The sequence below is a fragment of the Epinephelus lanceolatus genome, chromosome 17 (genome assembly GCF_041903045.1).
Source record: "Epinephelus lanceolatus isolate andai-2023 chromosome 17, ASM4190304v1, whole genome shotgun sequence".
Lineage (NCBI taxonomy): Eukaryota > Metazoa > Chordata > Actinopteri > Perciformes > Serranidae > Epinephelus > Epinephelus lanceolatus.
This window is the reverse complement of record NC_135750.1, coordinates 16,729,523-16,742,244: the sequence shown is the minus strand read 5'-3', so window position 1 is coordinate 16,742,244 and position 12,722 is coordinate 16,729,523.

Genomic DNA, 12,722 nt, shown 5'->3' with positions numbered 1-12,722 from the left:
CATTTTGAGAAGGTGAAGGACGAACCCAAGGTGATATGTAAACTCATCTTCATTGGTCGACTACAAACATGACGTATCATCTGAAACATGGAAGTAGCTACATGCCCATTAGCCACTTAGCATAATCATTACAGTCAGCACAGTGTTAACAATGTTACTGATACTATTCTTTCTCACACCTTCAACTCAAACCATTGTGTTGCCCCGCCCAAAATATATCATTTAATTATTAAATCAATATCGTAAACATACAGATGACTATTCGACTAATGGCCCTAAATGACCACTATTGGTCAACTACGAAAATTCTTAGTCGGGGGCAGCCCGAGTAAGGGCTGACACCAAAATTGTCGTACAAGTTCAAGGAACAACAAGAGACTCTGTTTTTTATGACCAAATTAAAAAAGATCATGTCCTGCCTCCTGCATGCTCTACCCATGAGCAACCCCTCACCTAAACCAGAGTATTTCCATTACGTCAGACCATGTCTGACTCAGACAGTCTCTTTTTGTGTGCTACATGTGTCAAGAGGGCAACTCAGAAAAATAATCTTACTGTTTACTTTGCAATCACTGAGATGGAGGAAAATGATTACTTGCATCATTTTTTTTTAAATCACTGTGTTTTGGTGACTAATGGGTCAACAGTTCAACCAGACAGTTTTTGATGACCTCATCTGTTTTCTGTCTGAAGTCCAGTATAAGGCATCTCCTGCGGTCCATCACTGATCACTCTGAACAAGTTATATTTTCATTTAGGATTATATTCCAGTATATGAAAAAATATGATTCTGCTCCTAACTCTAACTCTAAAGTTTTCTTAAGCAATTTCTCCATCACTCTGCTCTCCAGAGACTACCTGTTAACCTCCCAGCGCAACCAGATTCAATGAGAGTGAGGCTCTCTTGTTTTCTGTTATCCACCAGCACACATTGCTCTTCCCCTCGCCTGTTGTCTGCCTTTATGAAAGCATTAGGTATCCTCTTTGAGCCAACATGCACTGGAAATGAAAGAGCAGAACACTCTTGGTCCTCGCCCTCCCCGTACCCTACCACCAACCCACCCCTACAATGCACTCCTGTCTAGTGCCATGTTTCAAGCGAATGTCATCATCCAACATCTATGAATGAGCAGAGCACGCCACGTCACATATTGATCCACTCCCTTTGTGAGGCCTTCCAAGCTTGTGATAATTAGCATCGTCCATTAGCGACTTTGCTGAGCTAACGTGCCCATTAAGAGTCAAAGCTTCTGTTCTTTTCTGCGAACATTCATTTGGCCTGGATTTTCTTCTTTAAAGAGCATAATAAGGGAATGGTAAAAATGTGTTGTGGACAGATGAAAAGTGGAAAATATAAAGTGGGTGTTTAAATGCATTAAAAGGCATCTAGATTTAATTAACACCCTAGATAGCTGGCAGCTTTGTTCATGTGCTGTAAATGATCATCTTAGCAAAGAGCAGAGCTATAATTTTGAGTATGTTTTTAAAAGGTGCTTTGCAGAGACATTGCAGAGGCCTCTTTCTTTTCACAGCCCAAATGCATAACTTCTCATTGCCTACTTTGATGCCAAAAGTAACCTGTTAAGAGTCTAATGCAATACATTCTCTTCCTCTTTGTAATGCAAGGTATGTGTGGTCATCAGGGATTTGTTAGCGAAAAGTAGAGTTGGGTCGATTTCCGGCTTCACTGGTCCAGTCCAATGTACAAGCTTAAACCATTTTGATTATATGCAAACTGGCTGAACCAGCATTTGTCATCATGATGTATTCTGGCAAATTAAAAAGACCTCTACATCATCAACCTGTGCTGATAGTATCATGGCACTAAATCCAACTTGTATTGCATAAGTAATAAGCAATATGACAGTGTGATTAAGATAATGTTAACATTGTGTTTATAGACAGACTTACAGAGGCACTAGTGTCTGACAGGCTATAAGCTGAGCAGAGACACATGATGGAGTTCAGATTTTAATATGGGTGGGATGGCGGATAAGCAGTGCATGTTGTGTTTTTTTTTACTAAAAATGTCGTGTTTTGTTGGAATGAGAGAGGAGACATGGCAGAGTTAGTTTCTCAAGGAAACTGCGCCAATGTGACAACATTTCAGATTTGAAGCCCCCAAAAGAGGGATGTGGTGGACTGTTTTGAGCTGAACTTTTGTCAGACTCTTTGTTTCTATTTATTCCTGTCTCTCACTTTACAAGCAGCACAATGGACGAGGAACGGCTGATACATGAAGTTGAAATGAGGAGTTATTCATAGAGTATCTCCTTAATTCACTCCAGCTGAAAGTTTCTGGTAAATAGACCCTTTTACTGCTTGTAGGCAGTGTGACCTTTTTTTGGTGGGTGGGGCCTAGCTGGAGGCAAAACAATTCTCCACAGACATTAGCCAGCACTAGCTAGCAAGTTCTGTTGGGATGTTTTAGACAGTGGACGAAGATGATGTGAGTGTTGCATTCAGAAATACTCATTCCGAGGGCCAGAGCACACTTCAGCACAAAGTAGACCATGAATTCATAACACTGTCAGAATGTACCATTTGGTTATCTGAAACACCGTACTCTGAGTAACAGAGCACACTCTGGTCACTCTGTTTGGAGAGATGGAGCAGCAGAACGCCGAGCAGTTTGAATGTATGATTAACTTAACCGTTCGTTAATTCATTTAGAAATATAACACTCCATTTCTTCGACCAACAGGACTCTCATTCTAGTGTAGAGCATCAAACTGAATTTATGAACGCACCACGTCAGGTCACTCAGTCTCTGCAAATGTTACTTGAAAAAGTAAACACTGACCATCTGGACCAGACTGGCCCAGACTGGCCGACCCCTTTGCTTTCACTCAGTAGATAGATGATTTGACGGGATTGCTGAAGGTGGGATGGCCGGCTTTGTGGTTGATTACTATGCCAATCTTACAAAGGAAGATGACCCCTGAATGGTTTCCTCCAGTTTGTTTTGCTATCGAAGTTAACGTTAGCTAATGCACTAAAAAGTTAACGTTACGGAGAAATCCAGTATTCCTCTTAATACCTCCCCAATTTCTGATTCGGTGGACATGATAACCCTTAATACACATAACGTTATTCATCCCTACAACAGTAAATATTTTTTCCCTAACCTGATATGAAGTGTCCACTGCACATGCGAGCATTTTTGATGTTTGCCTCCATCTAATCCTTTCGTCTTATCACATTTAACCATAGTTGTCTTTGTTTTTAATAAACACAACAATAATACTTAATGTTGAACAACTGGTCTTAACATTTTTACAATGGCCCAGTCAAAAAGGACACAATTTTCTGTCTCAAGTCAAAGACTTCATAAAAGCACACAACAACAACAACAAAAAACGCAGATAGCAAAGTTTGCTGATGACACTGTAATACTCTGGCAGGAATAAGGTGCTTGGAGATCCAGCTATGCAGAACATGAAAGCGTCAAACAGAATATGTTGACACTTCATGGGATTGTTCCTTCGGTGGTCCAGACCTGAGTATTGATTGCAACACAAGAGGTTCACATCTACCTGTTTACTTTCTCTGTTTACTGTTTGCATTCCTCTGGCAGACAAAGATATTATTTCTCCGTTGAGGACCCTAGAAAAGCGGCCACCCTTCGCTCCGTGTTCGACCCCAGCACCTGCTGTAGCACTACTGATATAATGAGAGACAGTGGAGAGAAACGACACCCGTGCCAGTAGAGGCTCTTGGTGAGGCGTCCAAACAGCGGCTTCCACTCTGCGGATGGTGTTTTGGGGATGCATGCGTGTCACGTTGACCTTACTGACCATTGGCTGGCTAAGAGGGGAAATGAGCGCAGGCTATGAGAAGGAGGGAGCACCAAAGTAAAGTGCTCACCCTGAGCCATTATGATTAACCATCAGCAGTTTTTGTGTAATCATCGGCAATGTGCACACAGCAGAATCCTGTATGGAAAGAGCTGCAGAGAAAAATCAATCACATTATATTACTGTGGACATGCTTTATTGACCTCTGTTGGTGTTCACACATTTCATACTTGATTTGTATCTACTGGCGGGCGTTTAGAACAATGTGGGCAATTTGGGCAATGAGGAAAAACAGGGCAGCATTTTCAAGCCCGAAGCCCGTGCTTATGGATTGAGTGCTACTTTATGAAAAAGAGCAACCTATTTAGATGCACTTCCTGTATACATTTTATGAAATACCCAGAGGCGTTGGATGGAGCTGTGCCCTTATTCAGGCCCATCAGAAAACATTTGCAGTTTGGACCAACTTGCAGTATATATATATACGGCTGCATAGGAGCCAGTCTCGCCGTACAATGTGTGAAACCTCCCGCAGCTCGGGCAGACAACAGTAAATAAGACCTGGATGTCTCATTATCTGAACACCAAGCCGTGACAGCAGCATTCATCCAAAATGCATTGTATCTAAAGGTTAAGAGTAGTTATGAGAAAAGTAATGTATTATTAAAATACCTTTCGGAGTGAAGTACCTTCAGATATATTTTCCTTGGTAATGAAAGCAGGATTCGGTGGAAATGTAGTAATTTGGAGGCCCATTTCTTCAAGCCTTTATTCCCCCTCTCCCTCTTCAACAATTTATCTGGGGAGAGTGAAGAGCTCACAGCCAGCGAACAGACAGTAAACATTTTGTTATAGTCAGAACCATCTCTTATTACTGGTTTTTCATTAAAAAAGAAAGCCTTTTCGAAGCATTCAAAGCATTTCGGCGGATGAAGATGCTTCACAATTTTCTCCCTCTCACCCTCTTTCTCTCCTCACTATACCTGAATCCTTTCTCTTTTTGATGCTGTTAAGGGAGTAATTGAGTGCAGAAAATGGCTTGGCTTATTTGGACTGAGCCTGATCCAGAAATGATTAAAGCTAAAGGGGTTTGAGGTATTCAAAGAGAGAGAACGACAGAAAGAATATGGTTAATGCTTTTTTTTTTTTTTTTTCTTTTTCCATTTTGTGAGGAGAGAAGGAGACGGGAGGGGTGGTCAGGCTGAGCAGCCAGACAGGTTGGTGTTTGAGGGGAGGGAGGGGGGTGGGGGGGGGGGGGGGGGGGGCACAGAATAGCCCCTACTCATACCCCTATTAAAAGCATCAGGATTGTCAGAGACGGTAAAAAGACAGGAAATCACTGTAAGAAATGAAGCTTCTTTTACCAATTACTGAATACCGAGTGCACACCTTGGAGCTCTTTGTCCTCTGTAGCACCAGTGCTCTGTCTCTCTACCCTTTTCTCTCTCTTTTTCCTCTCTCCTTTTCTTTCTTCTCGCCTCTCTCTCTCTCTCCCTCGCCGGCTTAAAGCCTTTGAGTCAGATGCATTAGCACCAAGGCCCGGAGAAGAGGCAGCGTTTTCAAAGCCCAGTTGGACTCACTTCTAGCCTGTCGTTGTGGCTCCTTTTCAGGCTTTTATTCGCAGACAGTAGGGGCAGGTCTGAAAGAGACGCCCTCAACCTCTCCACTCAAACATTTATCTCTCCCTTTTTTCCCTTGCTACAGCAGAGATGATTAGCGAAGGGAGCCATTTACTGATCCGCGGCGCCTTTCCGCACAGCGTGTTAAAAAATAAAAAGGGAGCACATTCAGCTTGTCTGATTAACACACACCTACACGGCTGTGCACATTCAAACATGTACTGTCAAACAAACATGGAGCGTATGCGGGCACAGTCTATCTGTAGTTATGGGTGACGGCAGTGGGTTTTTTTAAAATAAAGTCTCTTTTATGTTATCAATAATTGATATGAGTGTGAGCCTTTTAGTGGAGGATCTGTCAGGTCATTGAGTTTGGATAGATGGGCTCTGTCGTGCCCTCTCACCCCCGCCATGACTCTTGGGACCTATAAACACCTTGCAGACTGGCTCTCCATCCCACCTATTGACCGAGCCAGTTAATTACTTCCCAGTTAAAACAATACCGGATAGCTAATGCAGTCAGTAGTAGGCATTTAACGCCTGTGGTTGTGTGGGTTTGTAGCCTGTTCATGTGTGTAAAAGCACAGCAGCACTCCAATATGAGTCCACGGGAGCCATCTTAACGTGGTTTCACATTATGGGTTTTGTGAGGATTGTTGCTGTGGATGCGGTTATGGTGATAGCCACTGGTAATGGTGTCGTTAAAGAAGATATAGCTGCCAAATTAGAGGTTCACAGAGCATATTTGCTGGGGCAATAGCTGCCTTCAGGATCCATAACGTTGTTAGTGAGTTTTCATAGACCATGCTGACGGATGCTGTCGGCTTGTTCGGGGTTTGCTCTTATCAAGACACATGAGGATATTATTATGTAAGATTACTCATTTTGGAGAGATTTAACTCGCGCTCCTGACACCACCAACCCCACCCCTGCTCCACACCAATCCCTTTACATCGTCCTCACCTCATCTGTCATCCCCACTAGCAGACAGCAGGGGACACTTTTCAAATCACCCAGTGTTTTGCCACGAGCGCTGTTGTGATGCTAATAAGATTTTCATTTATTTGGGGATATATTACTTCATCTTAGCTCCCTGCATCGAGCACAGGTATTTTTAATGGTTTGAGATTTTTAGCTTAATGTCAACCATCAGGAAGTTGCCAGAGTTGACAGCAAGGGTGTGTGTGTGTGGTGTGAGGCATCGCTGCTCTCTGGCAGCCATTTGCAAGGTTAATGTTGTAGAAAACAACATCCATCTCTCTGCCCCCCCCCCCCCCCCTTCTCAAAACAGTTTCATTAGTCCTGGGTGCTCTGACCCCTCTTCTTATAGTGTTGTCAAATGTGACATGCTTCATATTATTGGCGAGTGATGCAATCAATAAAATTTCAAAGTCCGCGCTGCTGCCAAGTTGCCCGGCCTGGTGCTCACAGTGTGCATATTTTAAAACACAGGGTCAAATTGGCATCGCATACGCCGCCTGGCCGTCGCCCATTCATCCCCAGTTGGCTAATAAATAAGACAGGCTGAAGGCACTGACTATCAATAATAATAACAGAGTGAGTTTAGTTTGGGACCCTATGATGAATGAAGCCGGCGTGCTTTTGTGCAGCTTTGTTTGGTGCTGACACATCGGCGTTCTGAGCGAGTGAGTCTAAGACAAACACTTTGATTCAGGGGATTACATTAGTTAAACAAATATCCAGCTGAATATTTCTCAGTCCATTTGTACCGTTCAGTATTCATATTTAAAGCTTGTTGAAATGAAATGATGTACAGCTACATATAGACGTACTCACCCACCTGTTGTGGAAAAAACATTATTTCTTATCATAACTAGTAAAATATTATCCTAATAATGAGGTAAAAACACCGTGAAACAGCATTTAGTTAACTTTGTTTTAATGGGGAAACTCTTCTCATTTTAACATGATACAGTGATGCGTTGTTTTGAAAAATGCTATCAAATATTTTATGTTACAATGAGAAAAAGAGCCACAGTAGCAAAATTAACAAAAGTGCATTTAGATGAATAAGTTGATTTTATTTCATGCTAGTGATGAGAAAAAATGAGTTTATCCTGTTGAGCACAGTACATTGTACTGTCTTTGGTGTGCATACGCTAAAGCTGTAATGATTAATCGAGTAGTTGTCAACTATTAAATTAATTGCCAGCCAGTTTGATCATTGATTAATCGGTCTGAGTAATTTTTTTAGGACAAAAAAAGTCTTAATTTTCTCATTTCAGCTCCTTAAATGTGATAATTTTCTGATTTCTTTACTCCTCTATGACAGTAAACTGATTGTCTTTGGGTTGTGGACAAAACAAGACGTTTATGGATGTCATCTTGAAAGACTGATCAACATTTTTCACCATTTTCTGAAATTTTATAAACCAAACTAATCAGTTAAGCATGAAAATAATCGACAGATTAATCAACAATGAAAACAACACTAAACATTTCAAACAACATTTCAAAAATAGAGTATGGGGCTGTGTAGAAGAGAGAGGCAGTATTATTTGTCATGCCCTAATTCTGGATTAAAGTACACTATCAATGGGTTGTCTGGCTTGAGGATTGTTAGAATAGGCTGATATGTGCTCAGGAAATCCTCATTGTTTAACTAAAGAAATAATATTGTGACACAACAAACCACGACATCTTGCACAAACTCAAGGATGTGTCAACAATGATGTGGAAAAGAGCAACTGTTTATTATAACTATAACGACAAAATGCGGAACCATTCATCATTTGATTCAATGTCATCACATATTGTTGTCTGATAGTAAACCTATTAATAGAAATATATTTATAAAAAAAACATCAATAGTAGAACAAGTACAGGTTAGAGAACACACACAAACAGGCTTTGACTGGAAGATTATACTGCTGCTGGGCAGTATATTAATATATATCGATATTGTGATGTGAGACTAGAGATCATCTTAGGTTTTGAAAACTATAATATCATAAGTGTTGTCTTTTTCTGGTTTTAAAGGCTGCGTTACAGTGGGACTACGGCTAATGATTATTTTCAGTGTCAGTTAATCTGTGACTTATTTGTTTCATTTACTCTTTTTAGTTGTTAGGTCTAGTGACAAAAAAAACCCCAAACAAACAGAAAATGGTGAAAAATTGGTGTCTCCCAAAGCTCAACGAGACATCCTCAAATGTCTTGTTTTGTTCACAACCCAGATATATTCAGTTTGCTGTCATAGAGGAGTTAAAATAAACAGAAAATCCTAATATTGGCTCTTTTTTTCTCAAAAAAATACACAAGTTAATCGAGTATCAAATTAGTTGTCATTAATTTAATAGTTGACAACACATCAATTAATCGATTATACACTGCAGCTCTACGTTACAGTAAAGTGATGTAATTTTCTGTACTTATGGCATTGTTCTAGTTGTTCTATTATTTGCCTTTACCCACTTAGTTTTTATCAAAAATCAGCAAACCGTCTGTCAGTGGCAGCAGTAACCTGCCATATTCAGATATAGTAAGTAAAAAAAAAAAAGGAGAAAGAAAGCAGAAATACTCACAAATAAGTGCATAAACATAGTGTAACTGGGGCCTTTATAACAACATCCATCTCTTTAAATATTTAACTGAGAGCTGATGGGCATCAGGATACTGCCAGCTAGTCGTTGTTATTTCCAGCGTAGATGCTGTCAAAATATTGATGCTGCTGTTTTGTGTGTGTGTGTGTGTGTGTGTCAAATGTATTTTTTCAAATGGACAAAACAATGTAGTGAAGGTCTCGTGTTCAAACAAAGTTAGAGACTGACACATTTATAAAATGACCCGTGGGTAATCGGTAAGTAAAATATGCTTAAGCCTGAGCCAACAGAAATGGACAAAAAAGCACTGATAAATTGCTGTGCTCATTGTGAATTCCATACTCAATTGTGGCATTTTCCAGGGTAAATGGAATTGTACATTAAAGTCTGAATATGCCTGACTTTGGGGGAGTGATGCATTTTATTTTCCCTCTTTCTCCCACAGATGTGGCCTGTAGAAGCCACAGTATTGCGGTGCTTTCAGGGAAAAGGCCATCTTTAGGACCTCTTGATCAATCTGTGACCTTTAAGTACATAGCCATCTCGTAAATAGGAGGGTGCGCTTACAGAGACTTCAAAAGCAAGGGGACCCGATAATTTCAAAATGGAGCGGTGTGGAGTGGCGCTGGTGGGGAGTCCATAAAAGCCTGCCTTGTTCTCTACACACCTCCTCTTTGCTCCACAACAGCCAGTTAGGGTAATAGCTCAAGGGAGAAAGGGGAAGAGAGAGAGTGGGGGGAGGAGGGATGGATGGAGGGAGAGAAAAACAGGTAATTACTGGTAATCATTGGTCGAGGAAGAGCTGATGATCACTACAGTATAACAGATTGTACTGTTCCCTGTTGAAAAACACTGAGGAGACCGGATGTGGCGCTGTCGGCAGGTAACGACTGGGAAATTAGTCGGTAACCTTAAACCCCGCTCGCAATCATCGAGAAACTCTCTTTCCCTCTTTCTCTCCTTTTCTCTCTTTCTCTCTCATTGAGAGGAGTTATATAAATCTCAATGTTCCACTCAATAAGTACTGTATAAGTAGGGACTATGGGTCCTTTATTATATTACAATCTTTTTTATTTAGATTGGACATCAAGTAGAGGCAAGTAGCTGTGGTTCAACAAGGAGGCAGGGTGATACAAACAGAAATATTAGAGTGAGAGTTGGTAGCACTTGGGAGTTGTGCCTCAGTCTTGATTTAAAGGTGAAATGTGTTCATGAAGTACTGTCTAATATCTGTCAAAAATACCTGTTTAGTCATACAGTTCAGTTTGGCTTTGATATAAACTAAACCACTAAGTCAAATTCAAACTGTGTTCACTAGGCAATAAAAGCCCTGCAGTGAAATGTGATGTGATTTTCTTTTTTAATTTTTATCCATACGCTGCAGTGAGATTCCCCTGTAATTCCCCCTCCAAATAGCTTCAGTTTTCTGAGCCTGGCTGTCCAGCAACATTATCAATTTTCTGCTAAAACCATGTACGTTAAACACAGACATACAACATTAATTAAATGAAAGTGCCTCTAACCATTTGGTAGAATGTGCCTCAACCTTTTGCAGAAATTACTGAGCATTGATTGCAACCACTATTACATTTTTTTTTTTTTTAACCCAAACAGCAAATTTTAGTCCCTTACGATAATAGATTAGAGAACTGTGTTGCAGTGCAGATAAGCCAAGCAGCAGATGTATGTGTGAAAAACTGTGACCTCTGTTTGTCCACAAAAAAAAAAATGTTGCATGCAAAGGAGTGAAAAATCAAGTACGTATCCTGATCATTTCAACCAGGTCAGACCGAAGTTTTTCAAATGTGTATTCAGATTATATTTACGGGCTTGTCTGATATCCACTCTAAAGGCCCGAACATACTCGGGCGTACTGTAAGCGGAGCGGACTCCGCAAGGAATGTCCGCAGTCATTCGGGTTTCCATAGTCGAGCGCACTTCCGCGTTGTAGTTTCCTGTAAAAATGTCCGTGAAAAATCCCTGCGATGTGAAAAATACATGCCGAGCAATCACTGGTGCGCGGAGCAGAGTCCACGCGGTCGTAAAATCTGAGCTTTGTGCGCACAGGCCTTGTGGACGTCCGCTTTGAGTCCGTGCGGACCTCCGTGGAGTCTGTTCCGCGTATGTTCCGCCCGACTATGTTCGGGCCTTAACGCATCCACTCCAACCATAGGTGGCTTATGACACAATGGACCTCTGGGCCTGGACTTGTAAGGGCCACCCTAACCCCCCCCCCCCCCCCCCTCCCCCGGCAGGTGCAATATGCTCTTTTATAATCTCACAGAATTAAAGTTTTATAGATAAAATGCAAAGTTAATAAAAGCAACTTCACACGGTGACTTTGTCCTAGGGGCCCCCTGAGCCCTTGAGACCCTGGGCCTTAGCCTGTTATGCCCGTTCAGTAATACACCCATGACTCTAACCGATTTCCCTGGGGGATGATGCGATGCGTAGCTATGCTAACATACTTGTTTTGCTGTGATTTTAAGAGTGGAGCAAAGTAAAGCAAACTACAATGTCTGGTGATATTGAGAAGACATGTCGATTTAAAACAGCATCTATCTTGTCTAAAGCGCTGCCATTGTTGTTATTACACCTCACTGGTTCCACTGCACAGCTTAGCAACACTTGACAACAGCCTGACAATAGTGTTATGCTTCCACTTACGTATGTGACTGGTGTCTGTAGATCCACAAATCTACGGATGATGCCTCTAGTGTCCAACGCAAGGAAGTGCATTTCTTTACAGATGGATAGAAACCTGATAGAAACTACCTGTCGCCATGGGGGAAAGGCTAATTTTGTCCTTTCGGCATCCGGTAGTTTGGAATATATGCATGGAACATTACCGGGACAAAAACAGGACCAATATTGCATGACAGCAAATAAAAGATGCTGGCTTGCCAGGTACGTGGCATGTTTTGTGAAATATTTCATTAAAAACACATATGAACGGCTGAATGAGTCATAATGACAACCTGACTCTACATTATGTATGACCATATTGTAACAGAATAACATTACTCAGATTCACAATGTGTTCAAACTAGATTAACACGCATTTTTTAATCATACAACCTCAGTTGCATTCAACACAGGCAACTGAATTGAAGGAAATAGCATGTTAGCCAGTTAGCAGCCTGTTAGCTAAGCTAGCTCGTCATACAGTCTCTCCAAAATCCACCATGAAAGTTCCGTTTTTTTAACACATCGCCGCAAATTTCGGACTGAAATACTACGGAGGGGAGGAGTTTCACAGGCACATTTGATATCACAGAGATTCCCATAGGAATAAATGGACTTCCGGTTGCCTTGTGTCCATACATACATGTAAGTGGAAACCAGGCGTTAGTCCCACCTATGGTGTTGACTGGCTAATTGTAGCCTCTCCCCTGTGATGCTCATTGGTCATTTTTTATTTCAGCCAAGAAACTGCTGTCTCATGTCACCAAGCCGAGGAATGTCAACTTGATGGAGTGGACGGACTCCAAGGTCTGGACCAAGGCAAATTTGCAGCAGTTACAGTAGGTTTCAAATCTCTTAAAAACAACTTGTGCAATTAAAGTCATCAATGCAGCTGTATTGTATCAGTTCTATTCCAATGATTTCTCTCACTGCCTCTCACATTTACAGTGATGAGCCACTAGAGGTGTAGACTTTAGCAGAGCCAGTGTCACAGGAAGACTTATTGATCAGGAGCAGTGTCTTCCTTGGGCTCCGTGTGACCAGACAGTGGCCTCATC